The sequence below is a fragment of the Pseudophryne corroboree genome, unplaced genomic scaffold, assembly GCF_028390025.1.
Source record: "Pseudophryne corroboree isolate aPseCor3 unplaced genomic scaffold, aPseCor3.hap2 scaffold_1256, whole genome shotgun sequence".
Lineage (NCBI taxonomy): Eukaryota > Metazoa > Chordata > Amphibia > Anura > Myobatrachidae > Pseudophryne > Pseudophryne corroboree.
In genome coordinates this window covers 19,358-39,226 of record NW_026967882.1, presented here as the reverse complement: position 1 = coordinate 39,226, position 19,869 = coordinate 19,358, and the positions used below count along the sequence as shown (strand labels likewise).

Genomic DNA, 19,869 nt, shown 5'->3' with positions numbered 1-19,869 from the left:
AAATCAATCTGCTGCAGGCCTTCCCCCAGGAATGCTTGCACTAGTTGTTGCATTTGGTTTGTTGTTTGGGGGTGCTTCAGTATTAGGCAGCCTTCTGCCCTCCCATGTTCATCTGAAAATATGTGTTCTCCCTGCAGTTGTTGTCCCCAGATGAGAGTTCCCTTGTGCTGCCTCAGTTGAATCTCCTTTACTTGACAGAGATGTGCCTGAGCAGCGGCCCTCCCCAGCCCTATCCCAAATCATACTTATTTTGCATAGGAGATACCATGGTCATGAAGATTGTTCTCCCAGGTTGAGGTTCATTCATTGCATTCTGGGTATGCTGACCCCTGTGATTTCCCCAAATGTGGGAAACTCGACTGCATTATTTGTGGTAGTGGGGGACTGTGTTTGTGCTTTCCTCTGCTCAGCTCTGGTAAAAATCAGATTTCTATGTCTCAGATCTTCCTCTAGCCTTGTTCTTCTTTCGAGAGTTCCCTTGTGCTGCCTCAGTTGGATCTCCTTCACTTGACAGGGGGGTGCCCGAGCAGCGACCCTCCCCAGCTCTAGCCCAACTCCTACTTACCTGCCAGGTGAGATACTATGATCAGGAAGGTGCTTCTCCCAGGGCAAGGCTCACCCATTGCACTCTGGGTGTGCTGCTCCTGCGATTTCCCCAAATGTGGGAAACTTGACTGCATAATTTGTGTTTCCTCTGGTCGGCTCTCGTATAATTCAGATCTCTTTGTCTCAGGTCTTTCTCCAGCCGAGTTTGCTGTCTGTTTCCACTTCTCTTTTCTTGAGCCGCTCCCTTCTATGCCCTTGCACACTATACTGACCTCTCCCGTCTGCTTACTTGTGCCTTCCAACGCACAATGCATACTACAGGTAGTGCTGCAGGGCCCACACCCTTTTACATGCTTTTCAGAACAGCTCTGGAGCTGTTACAGTGCCCAGCTGCTGCAAGAAATCATCTTGAATGCTTCAGGGGCTGGGGCATAGCCAACATGAGACCCACACCGAAGGAGGGTGGAGATGTTTAATGTGAATTAGGGGTCATCCAAGCGCCACAAAAGGACGCCATGCCCTGCACATCCCTTTTTTCTTTTCATATGCAGACGAGGGTTGAAGCCAACTTTGACCCACTGCTTGGATGACATCACCATATGCAAATCCATCTGCTGTAGGCCTTCCCCCAGGAATGCTTGTACTAGTTGTTGCATTTGGTTTGTTGTTTGGGGGTGCTTCAGTATTAGGCAGCCTTCTGCCCTCCCATGTTCATCTGAAAATATGTGTTCTCCCAGCAGTTGTTGTCCCCAGATGAGAGTTCCCTTGTGCTGCCTCAGTTGAATCTCCTTTACTTGACAGAGATGTGCCTGAGCAGCGGCCCTCCCCAGCTCTATCCCAAATCATACTTATTTTGCATAGGAGATACCATGGTCATGAAGATTGTTCTCCCAGGGTGAGGTTCATTCATTGCATTCTGGGTATGCTGACTCCTATGATTTCCCCAAATGTGGGAAACTTGACTGCATTATTTGTGGTAGTGGGGGACTGTGTTTGTGCTTTCCTCTGGTCAGCTCTGGTAAAAGTCAGATTTATTTGTCTCAGATCTTCCTCTAGCCTTGTTCTTCTTTCGAGAGTTCCCTTGTGCTGCCTCAGTTGGATCTCCTTCAATTGACAGGGGGGTGCCCGAGCATCGACCCTCCCCAGCTCAAGCCCAACTCCTACTTACCTGCCAGGTGAGATATTATGATCATGAAGGTGCTTCTCCCAGGGCAAGGCTCACCCATTGCACTCTGGGTGTGCTGCTCCTGCGATTTCCCCAAATGTGGGAAACTTGACTGCATAATTTGTGTTTCCCCTGGTCAGCTCTCGTATAATTCAGATCTCTTTGTCTCAGGTCTCTCTCCAGCCTAGTTTGCTGTCTGTTTCAACTTCTCTTTTCTTGAGCCGCTCCCTTCTATGCCCTTGCGCACTATCTTGACTTCTCCCATCTGCTTACTTTGTGCCTTCCAACGCACAATGCGAACTACAGGTAGTGCTGCAGGGCCCACACCCTTTTACTTGCCTTACAGAGCAGCTCTGGAGCTATTACAGTGCCCAGCTGCTGCAAGTAATCAGCTTGAATGCTTCAGGGGCTGGGGCATAGCCAACATGAGCCCCACACCGAAGTAGGGTGGAGGTGTTTAATGCGAACTAGGGGTCATCCAAGCGCCGCAAAAGGCCGCCATGCCCTGCACGCCCCTTTTCTCTTTTCATATGCAGACGAGGGTTGAAGCCAACTTTGACCCACTGCTTGGATGACATCACCATATGCAAATCCATCTGCTGCAGGCCTTCCCCCAGGAATGCTTGTACTAGTTGTTGCATTTGGTTTGTTGTTTGGGGGTGCTTCAGTATTAGGCAGCCTTCTGCCCTCCCATGTTCATCTGAAAATATGTGTTCTCCCTGCAGTTGTTGTCCCCAGATGAGAGTTCCCTTGTGCTGCCTCAGTTGAATCTCCTTTACTTGACAGAGATGTGCCTGAGCAGCGGCCCTCCCCAGCCCTATCCCAAATCATACTTATTTTGCATAGGAGATACCATGGTCATGAAGATTGTTCTCCCAGGGTGAGGTTCATTCATTGCATTCTGGGTATGCTGACCCCTGTGATTTCCCCAAATGTGGGAAACTCGACTGCATAATTTGTGGTAGTGGGGGACTGTGTTTGTGCTTTCCTCTGGTCAGCTCTGGTAAAAGCCAGATTTCTGTGTCTCAGATCTTCCTCTAGCCTTGTTCTTCTTTCGAGAGTTCTCTTGTGCTGCCTCAGTTGGATCTCCTTCACTTGACAGGGGGGTGCCCGAGCAGCGACCCTCCTCAGCTCTTGCCCAACTCCTACTTACCTGCCAGGTGAGATACTATGATCATGAAGGTGCTTCTCCCAGGGCAAGGCTCACCCATTGCACTCTGTGTGTGCTGCTCCAGCTATTTCCCCAAATGTGGGAAACTCGACTGCATAATTTGTGTTTCCCCTGGTCGGCTCTCGTATAATTCAGATCTCTTTGTCTCAGGTCTCTCTCCAGCCTAGTTTGCTGTCTGTTTCCACTTCTCTTTTCTTGAGCCGCTCCCTTCTATGCCCTTGCGCACTATCCTGACTTCTCCCGTCTGCTTACTTTGTGCCTTCCAACGCACAATGCGAACTACAGGTAGTGCTGCAGGGCCCACACCCTTTTAGTTCCCTTACAGAGCAGCTCTGGAGCTGTTACAGTGCCCAGCTGCTGCAAGAAATCAGCTTGAATGTTCTTCGTTGATTGATGGAAGAAACATCTTACAAAAACTCTCCAGATTATTGACTTTTTAAAGTTTTTCTAGGAAACGTTCTAGATGAATGCTTATTAGCGTTTGTCAGAATGTACGTTTGCAAAGTGTCTCTGTGGCGCAATCAGTTAGCGTGTTCGGTTATTATCCAAAAGGTTGGTGGTTCAATCCCACCCAGGGACGTAATTTACCTTGTTATCAGATTTTGGTGATCTTTAAGTAGACAAGTCAAAATTTCAAACCCCCTCTTGTGGTGTAGGGTACCTGGCCTTCTCTGATGTAATCAGAGTTAGATTTGATTAAGTGATTTTATAAAAAAAACAGCTAGGAAGCACAATTTAGCAGTGGGTTGCAGAGAAAAAGAAATATGCTGGCAAAAAAATCCAATTGAGTGATTAAACAGCTCTTCATTTTCTTGCTTTATTTTTGTGCTAACAAATTTTTTCTCTGAAAAGTGTCCACAAAGCCAAGTCTCTGATTAACACCTTTGTAGGGATGGTTTTTCACCTATTACTAAATTAAACTTGCTTCATTGGAAAGGCAGCAAGATGCATCGTCATTTCAATATCTACTGAAATAATACAGGTTGACACCAGGAAACATTAACGCCACTGCATCCTTGCTGCTTTCTCATGTGGAAGTCTGTTTAATGTGAAAACAAGGTGATATCTAATTAGCACACAGGTAAGGAATTAAGAAAATCTTTATTTAAGGGTGAAGATGTTTCTCACAAAATCGTTGCCCCAATGCATCATTGAAATTCAAGCTGGAAAGATGATTTTAATATATCACTTGTACATTTTGTATTGCTCTTCTGGTGACAATGTAGTTTGTTTTTGTCAATTACCATTTTAATAATAGGGTAAAGAAAATTAAGTGGATTTTTGAAAGAAAACAATACTGTCAATATACTATTAAACAAATTAAAATGGTAAAAGTTATTGTACTTTAAGTAAAAATAAAAGAGCCAAAATATCAATCCCAATATTGGATTACTTTAATTAAAAAAAAATGCATATAGCAGAGGATAGTTTCAATCTGCCTACCTCTGGGTTATCGGCCCAGCATGCTTCCATTGCAGTACTCTGCTGCACATGTAAGTGCAAGAGATCCTGAAGCACTCACTCATCGTGGGAAAGTACCAATGTGTTTCTTCGTTGGTTGATGGAAGAAACATCTTACAAAAACTCTCCAGATTATTGACTTTTTAAAGTTTTTCTAGGAAACGTTCTAGATGAATGCTTATTAGCCTTTGTCAGTATGTACTTTTTGCAAAGTGTCTCTGTGGCGCAATCGGTTAGTGTGTTCGGCTATTAACCAAAAGGTTGGTGGTTCAATCCCATCCAGGGATGTAATTGACCTTGTGATCAGATTTTGGTGATATTTAAGTAGACAAGTCAAAATTTCAAACCCCCTGTTATGGTGTGGGTACCTGGCCTTCCCTGATGTAATCAGAGTTAGATTTGATTCAGTGATTTTATAAAAACAGCTAGGAAGCACAATTTAGCAGTAGGTTGCAGAGAAAAAAAATATGCTGGCAGAAAAATCCAATTGAGTGAATAAACAGCTCTTCATTTTCTGGCTTTATTTTTATGCTAACAAATTTGTTCTCTGAAAAGTGTCCACAAAGCCAAGTCTCTGATTAACACCTTTGTAAGGATGGTTTTTCACCTATTACTAAATTAAACTTGCTTCATTGGAAAGGCAGCAAGATGCATCCTCATTTCAATGTCTACTGAAATAATACAGGTTGACACCAGGAAACATTAACGCCACTGCATCCTTGCTGCTTTCTCATGTGGAAGTCTGTTTAATGTGAAAACAAGGTGATATCTAATTAGCACACAGGTAAGGAATTAAGAAAATCTTTTTTTAAGGGTGAAGATGTTTCTCACAAAATCGTTGCCCCAATGCATCATTGAAATTCAACCTGGAAAGATGATTTTAATATATCACTTGTACATTTTGTATTGCTCTTCTGGTGACAATGTAGTTTGTTTTTGTCAATTACCATTTTAATAATAGGGTAAAGAAAATTAAGTGGATTTTTGAAAGAAAACAATACTGTCAATATACTATTAAAACAAATTAAAATGGTAAAAGTTATTGTACTTTAAGTAAAAATAAAAGAGCAAAAATATCCATCCCAGTTTTGGATTACTTTAATTAACAAAAAAAATGCATATAACAAAGGATAGTTTCAATCTGCCTACCTCTGGGTTATGGGCCCAGCATGCTTCCATTGGAGTACTCTGCTGCACATGTAAGTGCAAGAGATCCTGAAGCACTCACTCATCATGGGAAAGTACCAATGTGTTTCTTTGTTGGTTGATGGAAGAAACATCTTACAAAAACTCTCCAGATTATTGACGTTTTAAAGTTTTTCTAGGAAACGTTCTAGATGAATGCTTATTAGCCTTTGTCAGTATGTACTTTTTGCAAAGTGTCTCTGTGGCGCAATTGGTTAGTGTGTACGGCTATTAACCAAAAGGTTGGTGGTTAAATTCTACCCAGGGACGTAATTGACCTTGTGATCAGATTTTGGTGATATTTAAGTAGACAAGTCAAAATTTCAAACCCCCTCTTATTGTGTAGGGTACCTAGCCTTCTCTGATGTAATCAGAGTTAGATTTGATTCAGTGATTTTATAAAAACAGCTAGGAAGCACAATTTAGCAGTGGGTTGCAGAGAAAAAGAAATATGCTGGCAAAAAAATCCAATTGAGTGATTAAACAGCTCTTCATTTCTGGCTTTATTTTTATGCTAACAAATTTGTTCTCTGAAAAGTGTCCACAAAGCCAAGTCTCTGATTAACACCTTTGTAGGGATGGTTTTTCACCTATTACTAAATTAAACTTGCTTCATTGGAAAGGCAGCAAGATGCATCCTCATTTCAATGTCTACTGAAATAATACAGGTTGACACCAGGAAACATTAACGCCACTGCATCCTTGCTGCTTTCTCATGTGGAAGTCTGTTTAATGTGAAAACAAGGTGATATCTAATTAGCACACAGGTAAGGAATTAAGAAAATCTTTATTTAAGGGTGAAGATGTTTCTCACAAAATCGTTGCCCCAATGCATCATTGAAATTCAAGCTGGAAAGATGATTTTAATATATCACTTGTACATTTTGTATTGCTCTTCTGGTGACAATGTAGTTTGTTTTTGTCAATTACCATTTTAATAATAGGGTAAAGAAAATTAAGTGGATTTTTGAAAGAAAACAATACTGTCAATATACTATCAAAACAAATTAAAATGGTAAAAGTTATTGTACTTTAAGTAAAAATAAAAGATCCAAAATATCAATCCCAGTTTTGGATTACTTTAATTAACAAAAAAAATGCATATAGCAAAGGATAGTTTCAATCTGCCTACCTCTGGGTTATGGGCCCAGCATGCTTCCATTGCAGTACTCTGCTGCACATGTAAGTGCAAGAGATCCTGAAGCACTCACTCATCATGGGAAAGTACCAATGTGTTTCTTCATTGGTTGATGGAAGAAACATCTTACAAAAACTCTCCAGATTATTGACTTTTTAAAGTTTTTCTAGGAAACGTTCTAGATGAATGCTTATTAGCCTTTGTCAGTATGTACTTTTGCAAAGTGTCTCTGTGGCGCAATTGGTTAGTGTGTAAGGCTATTAACCAAAAGGTTGGTGGTTCAATCCCACCCAGCGACGTAATTGACCTTGTGATCAGATTTTGGTGATATTTAAGTAGACAAGTCAAAATTTCAAACCCCATCTATTGTGTAGGGTACCTGGCCTTCTCTGATGTTATCAGAGTTAGATTTGATTCAGTGGTTTTATAAAAAACAGCTAGGAAGCACAATTTAGCAGTGGGTTGCAGAGAAAAAAAATATGCTGGCAAAAAAATCCAATTGAGTGATTAAACAGCTCTTCATTTTCTGGTTTATTTTTATGCTAACAAATTTGTTCTCTGAAAAGTGTCCACAAAGCCAAGTCTCTGATTAACACCTTTGTAGGGATGGTTTTTCACCTATTACTAAATTAAACTTGCTTCATTGGAAAGGCAGCAAGATGCATCCTCATTTCAATGTCTACTGAAATAATACAGGTTGACACCAGGAAACATTAACGCCACTGCATCCTTGCTGCTTTCTCATGTGGAAGTCTGTTTAATGTGAAAACAAGGTGATATCTAATTAGCACACAGGTAAGGAATTAAGAAAATCTTTATTTAAGGGTGAAGATGTTTCTCACAAAATCGTTGCCCCAATGCATCATTGAAATTCAAGCTGGAAAGATGATTTTAATATATCACTTGTACATTTTGTATTGCTCTTCTGGTGACAATGTAGTTTGTTTTTGTCAATTACCATTTTAATAATAGGGTAAAGAAAATGAAGTGGATTTTTGAAAGAAAACAATACTGTCAATATACTATTAAAACAAATTAAAATGGTAAAAGTTATTGTACTTTAAGTAAAAATAAAAGAGCAAAAATATCAATCCCAGTTTTGGATTACTTTAATTAACAAAAAAAAATGCATATAGCAAAGGATAATTTCAATCTGCCTACCTCTGGGTTATGGGCCCAGCATGCTTCCATTGCAGTACTCTGCTGCACATGTAAGTGCAAGAGATCCTGAAGCACTCACTCATCATGGGAAAGTACCAATGTGTTTCTTCGTTGGTTGATGGAAGAAACATCTTACAAAAACTCTCCAGATTATTGACTTTTTAAAGTTTTTCTAGGAAACGTTCTAGATGAATGCTTATTAGCCTTTGTCAGTATGTACTTTTGCAAAGTGTCTCTGTGGCGCAATTGGTTAGTGTGTAAGGCTATTAACAAAAGGTTGGTGGTTCAATCCCACCCAGGAATGTAATTGACCTTGTGATCAGATTTTGGTGATATTTAAGTAGACAAGTCAAAATTTCAAACCCCCTCTTATTGTGTAGGTTACCTGGCCTTCTCTGATGTAATCAGAGTTAGATTTGATTCAGTGATTTTATTAAAAACAGCTAGGAAGCACAATTTAGCAGTGGGTTGCAGATAAAAAAAATATGCTGGCAAAAAAATACAATTGAGTGATTAAACAGCTCTTCATTTTCTGGCTTTATTTTTATGCTAACAAATTTGTTCTCTGAAAAGTGTCCACAAAGCCAAGTCTCTGATTAACACCTTTGTAGGGATGGTTTTTCACCTATTACTAAATTAAACTTGCTTCATTGGAAAGGCAGCAAGATGCATCCTCATTTCAATGTCTACTGAAATAATACAGGTTGACACCAGGAAACATTAACGCCACTGCATCCTTGCTGCTTTCTCATGTGGAAGTCTGTTTAATGTGAAAACAAGGTGATATCTAATTAGCACACAGGTAAGGAATTAAGAAAATCTTTATTTAAGGGTGAAGATGTTTCTCACAAAATCGTTGCCCCAATGCATCATTGAAATTCAAGCTGGAAAGATGATTTTAATATATCACTTGTACATTTTGTATTGCTCTTCTGGTGACAATGTAGTTTGTTTTTGTCAATTACCATTTTTTTTAATAATAGGGTAAAGAAAATTAAGTGGATTTTTGAAAGAAAACAATACTGTCAATATACTATCAAAACAAATTAAAATGGTAAAAGTTATTGTACTTTAAGTAAAAATAAAAGAGCCAAAATATCAATCCCAGTTTTGGATTACTTTAATTAACAAAAAAAATGCATATAGCAAAGGATAGTTTCAATCTGCCTACCTCTGGGTTATGGGCCCAGCATGCTTCCATTGCAGTACTCTGCTGCACATGTAAGTGCAAGAGATCCTGAAGCACTCACTCATCATGGGAAAGTACCAATGTGTTTCTTCATTGGTTGATGTAAGAAACATCTTACAAAAACTCTCCAGATTATTGACTTTTTAAAGTTTTTCTAGGAAACGTTCTAGATGAATGCTTATTAGCCTTTGTCAGTATGTACTTTTGCAAAGTGTCTCTGTGGCGCAATTGGTTAGTGTATAAGGCTATTAACCAAAAGGTTGGTGGTTCAATCCCACCCAGGGACGTAATTGACCTTGTGATCAGATTTTGGTGATATTTAAGTAGACAAGTCAAAATTTCAAACCCCATCTTATTGTGTAGGGTACCTGGCCTTCTCTGATGTAATCAGAGTTAGATTTGATTCATTGATTTTATAAAAACAGCTAGGAAGCACAATTTAGCAGTGGTTTGCAGAGAAAAAAAAATATGCTGGCAGAAAAATCCAATTGAGTGATTAAACAGCTCTTCATTTTCTGGCTTTATTTTTATGCTAACAAATTTGTTCTCTGAAAAGTGTCCACAAAGCCAAGTCTCTGATTAACACCTTTGTAAGGATGGTTTTTCACCTATTACTAAATTAAACTTGCTTCATTGGAAAGGCAGCAAGATGCATCCTCATTTCAATGTCTACTGAAATAATACAAGTTGACACCAGGAAACATTAACGCCACTGCATCCTTGCTGCTTTCTCATGTGGAAGTCTGTTTAATGTGAAAACAAGGTGATATCTAATTATCACACAGGTAAGGAATTAAGAAAATCTTTATTTAAGGGTGAAGATGTTTCTCACAAAATCGTTGCCCTAATGCATCATTGAAATTCAAGCTGGAAAGATGATTTTAATATATCACTTGTACATTTTGTATTGCTCTTCTGGTGACAATGTAGTTTGTTTTTGTCAATTACCATTTTAATAATAGGGTAAAGAAAATTAAGTGGATTTTTGAAAGAAAACAATACTGTCAATATACTGTCAAAACAAATTAAAATGGTAAAAGTTATTGTACTTTAAGTAAAAATAAAAGAGCCAAAATATCAATCCCAGTTTTGGATTACTTTAATTAACAAAAAAAATGCATATAGCAAAGGATAGTTTCAATCTGCCTACCTCTGGGTTATGGGCCCAGCATGCTTCCATTGCAGTACTCTGCTGCACATGTAAGTGCAAAAGATCCTGAAGCACTCACTCATCATGGGAAAGTACCAATGTGTTTCTTCATTGGTTGATGGAAGAAACATCTTACAAAAACTCTCCAGATTATTGACTTTTTAAAGTTTTTCTAGGAAACGTTCTAGATGAATGCTTATTAGATTTTGTCAGTATGTACTTTGGCAAAGTGTCTCTGTGGCGCAATTGGTTAGTGTGTAAGGCTATTAACCAAAAGGTTGGTGGTTCAATCCCACCCAGGGACGTAATTGACCTTGTGTTCAGATTTTGGTGATCTTTAAGTAGACAAGTCAAAATTTCAAACCCCCTCTTATTGTGTAGGGTACCTGGCCTTCTCTGATGTTATCAGAGTTAGATTTGATTCAGTGATTTTATAAAAAAAACAGCTAGGAAGCACAATTTAGCAGTGGGTTGCAGAGAAAAAAAATATGCTGGCAAAAAAATCCAATTGAGTGATTAAACAGCTCTTCATTTTCTGGTTTATTTTTATGCTAACAAATTTGTTCTCTGAAAAGTGTCCACAAAGCCAAGTCTCTGATTAACACCTTTGTAGGGATGGTTTTTCACCTATTACTAAATTAAACTTGCTTCATTGGAAAGGCAGCAAGATGCATCCTCATTTCAATGTCTACTGAAATAATACAGGTTGACACCAGGAAACATTAACGCCACTGCATCCTTGCTGCTTTCTCATGTGGAAGTCTGTTTAATGTGAAAACAAGGTGATATCTAATTAGCACACAGGTAAGGAATTAAGAAAATCTTTATTTAAGGGTGAAGATGTTTCTCACAAAATCGTTGCCCCAATGCATCATTGAAATTCAAGCTGGAAAGATGATTTTAATATATCACTTGTACATTTTGTATTGCTCTTCTGGTGACAATGTAGTTTGTTTTTGTCAATTACCATTTTAATAATAGGGTAAAGAAAATTAAGTGGATTTTTGAAAGAAAACAATACTGTCAATATACTATCAAAACAAATTAAAATGGTAAAAGTTATTGTACTTTAAGTAAAAATAAAAGAGCCAAAATATCAATCCCAGTTTTGGATTACTTTAATTAACAAAAAAAATGCATATAGCAAAGGATAGTTTCAATCTGCCTACCTCTGGGTTATGGGCCCAGCATGCTTCCATTGCAGTACTCTGCTGCACATGTAAGTGCAAAAGATCCTGAAGCACTCACTCATCATGGGAAAGTACCAATGTGTTTCTTCATTGGTTGATGGAAGAAACATCTTACAAAAACTCTCCAGATTATTGACTTTTTAAAGTTTTTCTAGGAAACGTTCTAGATGAATGCTTATTAGATTTTGTCAGTATGTACTTTTGCAAAGTGTCTCTGTGGTGCAATTGGTTAGTGTGTAAGGCTATTAACCAAAAGGTTGGTGGTTCAATCCCACCCAGGGACGTAATTGACCTTGTGTTCAGATTTTGGTAATCTTTAAGTAGACAAGTCAAAATTTCAAACCCCCTCTTATTGTGTAGGGTACCTGGCCTTCTCTGATGTTATCAGAGTTAGATTTGATTCAGTGATTTTATAAAAAACAGCTAGGAAGCACAATTTAGCAGTGGGTTGCAGAGAAAAAAAATATGCTGGCAAAAAAATCCAATTGAGTGATTAAACAGCTCTTCATTTTCTGGTTTATTTTTATGCTAACAAATTTGTTCTCTGAAAAGTGTCCACAAAGCCAAGTCTCTGATTAACACCTTTGTAGGGATGGTTTTTCACCTATTACTAAATTAAACTTGCTTCATTGGAAAGGCAGCAAGATGCATCCTCATTTCAATGTCTACTGAAATAATACAGGTTGACACCAGGAAACATTAACGCCACTGCATCCTTGCTGCTTTCTCATGTGGAAGTCTGTTTAATGTGAAAACAAGGTGATATCTAATTAGCACACAGGTAAGGAATTAAGTAAATCTTTATTTAAGGGTGAAGATGTTTCTCACAAAATCGTTGCCCCAATGCATCATTGAAATTCAAGCTGGAAAGATGATTTTAATATATCACTTGTACATTTTGTATTGCTCTTCTGGTGACAATGTAGTTTGTTTTTGTCAATTACCATTTTAATAATAGGGTAAAGAAAATTAAGTGGATTTTTGAAAGAAAACAATACTGTCAATATACTATTAAAACAAATTAAAATGGTAAAAGTTATTGTACTTTAAGTAAAAATAAAAGAGCCAAAATATCAATCCCAGTTTTTTGATTACTTTAATTAACAAAAAAAAAGCATATAGCAGAGGATATTTTCAATCTGCCTACCTCTGGGTTATGGGCCCAGCATGCTTCCATTGCTGTACTCTGCTGCACATGTAAGTGCAAGAGATCCTGAAGCACTCACTCATCATGGGAAAGTACCAATGTGTTTCTTCGTTGGTTGATGGAAGAAACATCTTACAAAAACTCTCCAGATTATTGACTTTTTTAAGTTTTTCTAGGAAACGTTTTAGATGAATGCTTATTAGCATTTGTCAGTTTGTACTTTTGCAAAGTGTCTCTGTGGCGCAATCAGTTAGTGTGTACGGCTGTTAACCAAAAGGTTGGTGGTTCAATCCCACCCAGGGACGTAATTGACCTTGTGATCAGATTTTGGTGATATTTAAGTAGACAAGTCAAAATTTCAAACCCCATCTTATTGTGTAGGGTACCTGGCCTTCTCTGATGTAATCAGAGTTAGATTTGATTCATTGATTTTATAAAAACAGCTAGGAAGCACAATTTAGCAGTGGTTTGCAGAGAAAAAAAATATGCTGGCAGAAAAATCCAATTGAGTGATTAAACAGCTCTTCATTTTCTGGCTTTATTTTTATGCTAACAAATTTGTTCTCTGAAAAGTGTCCACAAAGCCAAGTCTCTGATTAACACCTTTGTAAGGATGGTTTTTCACCTATTACTAAATTAAACTTGCTTCATTGGAAAGGCAGCAAGATGCATCCTCATTTCAATGTCTACTGAAATAATACAAGTTGACACCAGGAAACATTAACGCCACTGCATCCTTGCTGTTTTCTCATGTGGAAGTCTGTTTAATGCGAAAACAAGGTGATATCTAATTATCACACAGGTAAGGAATTAAGAAAATCTTTATTTAAGGGTGAAGATGTTTCTCACAAAATCGTTGCCCTAATGCATCATTGAAATTCAAGCTGGAAAGATGATTTTAATATATCACTTGTACATTTTGTATTGCTCTTCTGGTGACAATGTAGTTTGTTTTTGTCAATTACCATTTTAATAATAGGGTAAAGAAAATTAAGTGGATTTTTGAAAGAAAACAAATTATGCAGTCAAGTTTCCCACATTTGGGGAAATCGCAGGAGCAGCACACCCAGAGTGCAATGGGTGAGCCTTGCCCTGGGAGAAGCACCTTCATGATCATAGTATCTCACCTGGCAGGTAAGTAGGAGTTGGGCTTGAGCTGGGGAGGGTCGATGCTCGGGCACCCCCCTGTCAAGTGAAGGAGATCCAACTGAGGCAGCACAAGGGAACTCTCGAAAGAAGAACAAGGCTAGAGGAAGATCTGAGACAAATAAATCTGACTTTTACCAGAGCTGACCAGAGGAAAGCACAAACACAGTCCCCCACTACCACAAATAATGCAGTCGAGTTTCCCACATTTGGGGAAATCATAGGAGTCAGCATACCCAGAATGCAATGAATGAACCTCACCCTGGGAGAACAATCTTCATGACCATGGTATCTCCTATGCAAAATAAGTATGATTTGGGATAGAGCTGGGGAGGGCCGCTGCTCAGGCACATCTCTGTCAAGTAAAGGAGATTCAACTGAGGCAGCACAAGGGAACTCTCATCTGGGGACAACAACTGCTGGGAGAACACATATTTTCAGATGAACATGGGAGGGCAGAAGGCTGCCTAATACTGAAGCACCCCCAAACAACAAACCAAATGCAACAACTAGTACAAGCATTCCTGGGGGAAGGCCTACAGCAGATGGATTTGCATATGGTGATGTCATCCAAGCAGTGGGTCAAAGTTGGCTTCAACCCTCGTCTGCATATGAAAAGAAAAAAGGGATGTGCAGGGCATGGCGTCCTTTTGTGGCGCTTGGATGACCCCTAATTCACATTAAACATCTCCACCCTCCTTCGGTGTGGGTCTCATGTTGGCTATGCCCCAGCCCCTGAAGCATTCAAGATGATTTCTTGCAGCAGCTGGGCACTGTAACAGCTCCAGAGCTGTTCTGTAAGGCATGTAAAAGGGTGTGGGCCCTGCAGCACTACCTGTAGTATGCATTGTGCGTTGGAAGGCACAAGTAAGCAGACGGGAGATGTCAGGATAGTGCGCAAGGGCATAGAAGGGAGCGGCTCAAGAAAAGAGAAGTGGAAACAGACAGCAAACTAGGCTGGAGAGAGACCTGAGACAAAGAGATCTGAATTATACGAGAGCCGACCAGGGGAAACACAAATTATGCAGTCAAGTTTCCCACATTTGGGGAAATCACAGGGGCAGCACACCCAGAGTGCAATGGGTGAGCCTTGCCCTGGGAGAAGCACCTACATGATCATAGTATCTCACCTGGCAGGTAAGTAGGAGTTGGGCTAGAGCTGCGAAGGGTCGCTGCTCGGGTACCCCCCTGTCAAGTGAAGGAGATCCAACTGAGGCAGCACAAGGGAACTCTCGAAAGAGGAACAAGGCTAGAGGAAGATCTGAGACAAAGAAATCTGATTTTTACCAGAGTTGACCAGAAGAAAGCACAAACACAGTCCCCCACTACCACAAATAATGCAGTTGAGTTTCCCACATTTGGTGAAATCACAGGGGTCAGCATACCCAGAATGCAATGAATGAACCTCACCCTGGGAGAACAATCTTCATGACCATGGTATCTCCTATGCAAAATAAGTATGATTTGGGATAGGGCTGGGGAGGGCCGCTGCTCAGGCACATCTCTGTCAAGTAAAGGAGATTCAACTGAGGCAGCACAAGGGAACTCTCATCTGGGGACAACAACTGCAGGGAGAACACATATTTTCAGATGAACATGGGAGGGCAGAAGGCTGCCTAATACTGAAGCACCCCCAAACAACAAACCAAATGCAACAACTAGTGCAAGCATTCCTGGGGGAAGGCCTGCAGCAGATGGATTTGCATATGGTGATGTCATCCAAGCAGTTGGTCAAAGTTGGCTTCAACCCTCGTCTGCATATGAAAAGAAAAAAGGGATGTGCAGGGCATGGCGTCCTTTTGTGGCGCTTGGATGACCCCTAATTCGCATTAAACATCTCCACCATCCTTCGGTGTGGGGCTCATGTTGGCTATGCCCCAGCCCCTGAAGCATTCAAGATGATTTCTTGCAGCAGCTGGGCACTGTAACAGCTCCAGAGCTGCTCTGTAAAGCATGTAAAAGGGTGTGGGCCCTGCAGCACTACCTGTAGTATGCATTGTGCGGTGGAAGGCACAAAGTAAGCAGACGGGAGAGGTCAGGATAGTGCGCAAGGGCATAGAAGGGAGCGGCTCAAGAAAAGAGAAGTGGAAACAGACAGCAAACTAGGCTGGAGAAAGACCTGAGACAAAGAGATCTGAATTATATGAGAGCCGACCAGAGGAAACACAAATTATGCAGTCAAGTGTCCCACATTTGGGGAAATCGCAGGAGCAGCACACCCAAAGTGCAATGGGTGAGCCTTGCCCTGGGAGAAGCACCTTCCTGATCATAGTATCTCACCTGGCAGGTAAATAGGAGTTGGGCTAGAGCTGGGGAGGGTCGCTGCTCGTGCACCCCCCTGTCAAGTGAAGGAGATCCAACTGAGGCAGCACAAGGGAACTCTCGAAAGAAGAACAAGGCTAGAGGAAGATCTGAGACAAAGAAATCTGACTTTTACCAGAGTTGACCAGAAGAAAGCACAAACACAGTCCCCCACTACCACAAATAATGCAGTCGAGTTTCCCACATTTGGGGAAATCACAGGGGTCAGCATACCCAGAATGCAATGAATGAACCTCACCCTGGGAGAACAATCTTCATGACCATGGTATCTCCTATGCAAAATAAGTATGATTTGGGATAGGGCTGGGGAGGGCCGCTGCTCAGGCACATCTCTGTCAAGTAAAGGAGATTCAACTGAGGCAGCACAAGGGAACTCTCATCTGGGGACAACAACTGCAGGGAGAACACATATTTTCAGATGAACATGGGAGGGCAGAAGGCTGCCTAATACTGAAGCACCCCCAAACAACAAACCAAATGCAACAACTAGTGCAAGCATTCCTGGGGGAAGGCCTGCAGCAGATTGATTTGCATATGGTAATGCCATCCAAGCAGTGGGTCAAAGTTGGCTTCAACCCTCGTCTGCATATCAAAAAAGAGAAAAGGGGCGTGCAGGGCATGGCGGCCTTTTGCGGCGCTTGGATGACCCCTAGTTCGCATTAAACACCTCCACCCTCCTTCGGTGTGGGGCTCATGTTGGCTATGCCCCAGCCCCTGAAGCATTCAAGCTGATTTCTTGCAGCAGCTGGGCACTGTAACAGCTCCAGAGCTGCTCTGTAAGGCAAATAAAAGGGTGTGGGCCCTGCAGCACTACCTGTAGTTCGCATTGTGCGTTGGAAGGCACAAAGTAAGCAGACGGGAGAAGTCAGGATAGTGCGCAAGGGCATAGAAGGGAGCGGCTCAAGAAAAGAGAAGTGGAAACAGACAGCAAACTAGGCTGGAGAGAGACCTGAGACAAAGAGATCTGAATTATATGAGAGCCGACCAGGGGAAACACAAATTATGCAGTCAAGTATTGGAAAATTCAGGGCTATGTCGTGTAGATGATGGCCTAACAGGAGGCTTTAAAATTTTCTTTCTAGTGTCCTTCGTTTGGGAGAAAAATGCAAAGGTACAAGACAGCTTTTCCTTGCCAATATCTCTCTTTTGCAAAGAGCTGCGCATTGGAAAATTCAGGGCTATGTCGTGTAGATGATGGCCTAACAGGAGGCTTTAAAATTTTCTTTCTAGTGTCCTTCGTTTGGGAGAAAAATGCAAAGGTACAAGACAGCTTTTCCTTGCCAATATCTCTCTTTTGCAAAGAGCTACGCATTGGAAAATTCAGGGCTATGTCGTGTAGATGATGGCCTAACAGGAGGCTTTAAAATTTTCTTTCTAGTGACCTTCGTTTGGGAGAAAAATGCAAAGGTACAAGACAGCTTTTCCTTGCCAATATCTCTCTTTTGCAAAGAGCTGCGCATTGGAAAATTCAGGGCTATGTCGTGTAGATGATGGCCTAACAGGAGGCTTTAAAATGTTCTTTCTAGTGTCCTTCGTTTGGGAGAAAAATGCAATGGTACAAGACAGATTTTCCTTGCCAATATCTCTCTTTTGCAAAGAGCTGCGCATTGGAAAATTCAGGGCTATGTCGTGTAGATGATGGCCTAACAGGAGGCTTTAAAATTTTCTTTCTAGTGTCCTTCGTTTGGGAGAAAAATGCAAAGGTACAAGACAGCTTTTCCTTGCCAATATCTCTCTTTTGCAAAGAGCTACGCATTGGAAAATTCAGGGCTATGTCGTGTAGATGATGGCCTAACAGGAGGCTTTAAAATTTTCTTTCTAGTGACCTTCGTTTGGGAGAAAAATGCAAAGGTACAAGACAGCTTTTCCTTGCCAATATCTCTCTTTTGCAAAGAGCTGCGCATTGGAAAATTCAGGGCTATGTCGTGTAGATGATGGCCTAACAGGAGGCTTTAAAATTTTCTTTCTAGTGTCCTTCGTTTGGGAGAAAAATGCAAAGGTACAAGACAGCTTTTCCTTGCCAATATCTCTCTTTTGCAAAGAGCTACGCATTGGAAAATTTAGGGCTATGTCGTGTAGATGATGGCCTAACAGGAGGCTTTAAAATTTTCTTTCTAGTGTCCTTCGTTTGGGAGAAAAATGCAATGGTACAAGACAGCTTTTCCTTGCCAATATCTCTCTTTTGCAAAGAGCTGCGCATTGGAAAATTCAGGGCTATGTCGTGTAGATGATGGCCTAACAGGAGGCTTTAAAATTTTCTTTCTAGTGTCCTTCGTTTGGGAGAAAAATGCAAAGGTACAAGACAGCTTTTCCTTGCCAATATCTCTCTTTTGCAAAGAGCTGCGCATTGGAAAATTCAGGGCTATGTCGTGTAGATGATGGCCTAACAGGAGGCTTTAAAATTTTCTTTCTAGTGTCCTTCGTTTGGGAGAAAAATGCAATGGTACAAGACAGCTTTTCCTTGCCAATATCTCTCTTTTGCAAAGAGCTGCGCATTGGAAAATTCAGGGCTATGTCGTGTAGATGATGGCCTAACAGGAGGCTTTAAAATTCTCTTTCTAGTGTCCTTCGTTTGGGAGAAAAATGCAAAGGTACAAGACAGCTTTTCCTTGCCAATATCTCTCTTTTGCAAAGAGCTACGCATTGGAAAATTCAGGGCTATGTCGTGTAGATGATGGCCTAACAGGAGGCTTTAAAATTTTCTTTCTAGTGTCCTTCGTTTGGGAGAAAAATGCAAAGGTACAAGACAGCTTTTCCTTGCCAATACTGAAGACAATTTCCCCACAAGGCCCTTTGGAGAGACAGAGAGAGAGTATGCCAGCACATACCCCAGCGCTATATAACCCAGGAATAGCACAGTAACTTAATGTTTGAACAATCAGTGAGGGGGAACATCTTGAAACCCCAGTTTGTACCCTTGGGACACTATTTGTAAAACACACGAGTCCATGTCCGAATGAATCCAGAACTGACTGAAGAGTTTTAGACGTGCCCCCACTGGTGCGGGCTCCTGCAAGAGAGCCCCAGCGTCATGCAGTGGATTTGGCAGAAGCAGAGGATGATCTCTGCTCCTGCGATCTTGAAGAGGATGCAGACCTCTTCTCTCTTCTCCTTCCTCTACCTGCAAAGAAAGGGGAATCTTAACTTCTTGCATATCTATTGGGCCGAAATGACTGCATCAGAGAATGATGCGTCTTCATCCGTTGGGAGGGAACATAGGGCAAGAAGGTTGACTTACCTGCGGGAGCTGCCGAGATCAAATTAACTAGGCAGTCACCAAACAAGGCTTCACCTTCATAGGGAAGAGACTCCCTTTCTTCTTGGAGTCAGCATCAGCATTCTCTTGGTGAATCCACAATGCCCTCCTATTCGACACTGCCATGAAATTGGCCCGTGAACTCAAGAGTCCTATATCCCTTGCAGTCTCACGTAAGTATGCTGCAGTGTCCTTGATATGATACAACGTAAGGAGTATCCCATCTCTCCAGGGTATCTATATCGGATGACAAGGTATTCGACCAATTCTTGAATACTACTACTCACCCATGCACATGTAATGGCAGGTCTAAGTAATGTACCCGTGGTTACATAACTAGAAATAATGTAGCTTCCTGCATACGATCCGCTGGATTTGTGACAGGGCCCCGTGCAGAACAGGGGGTGACTCCCACTTTATTCTGTCCGCGGCGGGAAATGAATAAACAACCAGAATCCTTTTGGGGATTTGAAACCATCTTGTCGAGCTGGCCCAGACTTTCTCAAACAGAGATGGAGGAACGTTACATCAGCTTTCATTATATATCTATATATACATACATATAGACCCCTTTGTCAGGAACAGCAGGGTCTTCAGTGATTTTAATATGTCCTTAATATCCACAATCATGTACTGAATGCT

The 19,869-nt window shown here is 41.0% G+C and overlaps 12 non-coding genes across 12 annotated transcripts; 6 read left to right on the top strand and 6 right to left on the bottom strand.

Moving 5' to 3' along the window:
• Window positions 1–241: 241 nt before the first annotated feature.
• On the top strand, window positions 242–405 carry LOC134993183 (U1 spliceosomal RNA). Its single transcript, XR_010197067.1, has one exon. It is a non-coding gene; the product is annotated as a U1 spliceosomal RNA (small nuclear RNA).
• A 152-nt stretch (window positions 406–557) lies between these two features.
• Window positions 558–720, top strand: LOC134993186 (U1 spliceosomal RNA). The gene has a single exon (XR_010197070.1). It is a non-coding gene; the product is annotated as a U1 spliceosomal RNA (small nuclear RNA).
• A 670-nt stretch (window positions 721–1,390) lies between these two features.
• LOC134993185 (U1 spliceosomal RNA) lies at window positions 1,391–1,554 on the top strand. The gene has a single exon (XR_010197069.1). It is a non-coding gene; the product is annotated as a U1 spliceosomal RNA (small nuclear RNA).
• Window positions 1,555–1,706: 152 nt separating this feature from the next.
• Window positions 1,707–1,869, top strand: LOC134993187 (U1 spliceosomal RNA). The gene has a single exon (XR_010197071.1). It is a non-coding gene; the product is annotated as a U1 spliceosomal RNA (small nuclear RNA).
• Window positions 1,870–2,540: 671 nt separating this feature from the next.
• LOC134993180 (U1 spliceosomal RNA) lies at window positions 2,541–2,704 on the top strand. Its single transcript, XR_010197064.1, has one exon. It is a non-coding gene; the product is annotated as a U1 spliceosomal RNA (small nuclear RNA).
• A 152-nt stretch (window positions 2,705–2,856) lies between these two features.
• Window positions 2,857–3,019, top strand: LOC134993192 (U1 spliceosomal RNA). Its single transcript, XR_010197075.1, has one exon. It is a non-coding gene; the product is annotated as a U1 spliceosomal RNA (small nuclear RNA).
• A 10,467-nt stretch (window positions 3,020–13,486) lies between these two features.
• LOC134993188 (U1 spliceosomal RNA) lies at window positions 13,487–13,645 on the bottom strand. Its single transcript, XR_010197072.1, has one exon. It is a non-coding gene; the product is annotated as a U1 spliceosomal RNA (small nuclear RNA).
• A 152-nt stretch (window positions 13,646–13,797) lies between these two features.
• LOC134993182 (U1 spliceosomal RNA) lies at window positions 13,798–13,961 on the bottom strand. Its single transcript, XR_010197066.1, has one exon. It is a non-coding gene; the product is annotated as a U1 spliceosomal RNA (small nuclear RNA).
• A 670-nt stretch (window positions 13,962–14,631) lies between these two features.
• Window positions 14,632–14,794, bottom strand: LOC134993191 (U1 spliceosomal RNA). Its single transcript, XR_010197074.1, has one exon. It is a non-coding gene; the product is annotated as a U1 spliceosomal RNA (small nuclear RNA).
• Window positions 14,795–14,946: 152 nt separating this feature from the next.
• On the bottom strand, window positions 14,947–15,110 carry LOC134993184 (U1 spliceosomal RNA). The gene has a single exon (XR_010197068.1). It is a non-coding gene; the product is annotated as a U1 spliceosomal RNA (small nuclear RNA).
• A 671-nt stretch (window positions 15,111–15,781) lies between these two features.
• Window positions 15,782–15,944, bottom strand: LOC134993190 (U1 spliceosomal RNA). The gene has a single exon (XR_010197073.1). It is a non-coding gene; the product is annotated as a U1 spliceosomal RNA (small nuclear RNA).
• A 152-nt stretch (window positions 15,945–16,096) lies between these two features.
• On the bottom strand, window positions 16,097–16,260 carry LOC134993181 (U1 spliceosomal RNA). The gene has a single exon (XR_010197065.1). It is a non-coding gene; the product is annotated as a U1 spliceosomal RNA (small nuclear RNA).
• Window positions 16,261–19,869: the final 3,609 nt, after the last annotated feature.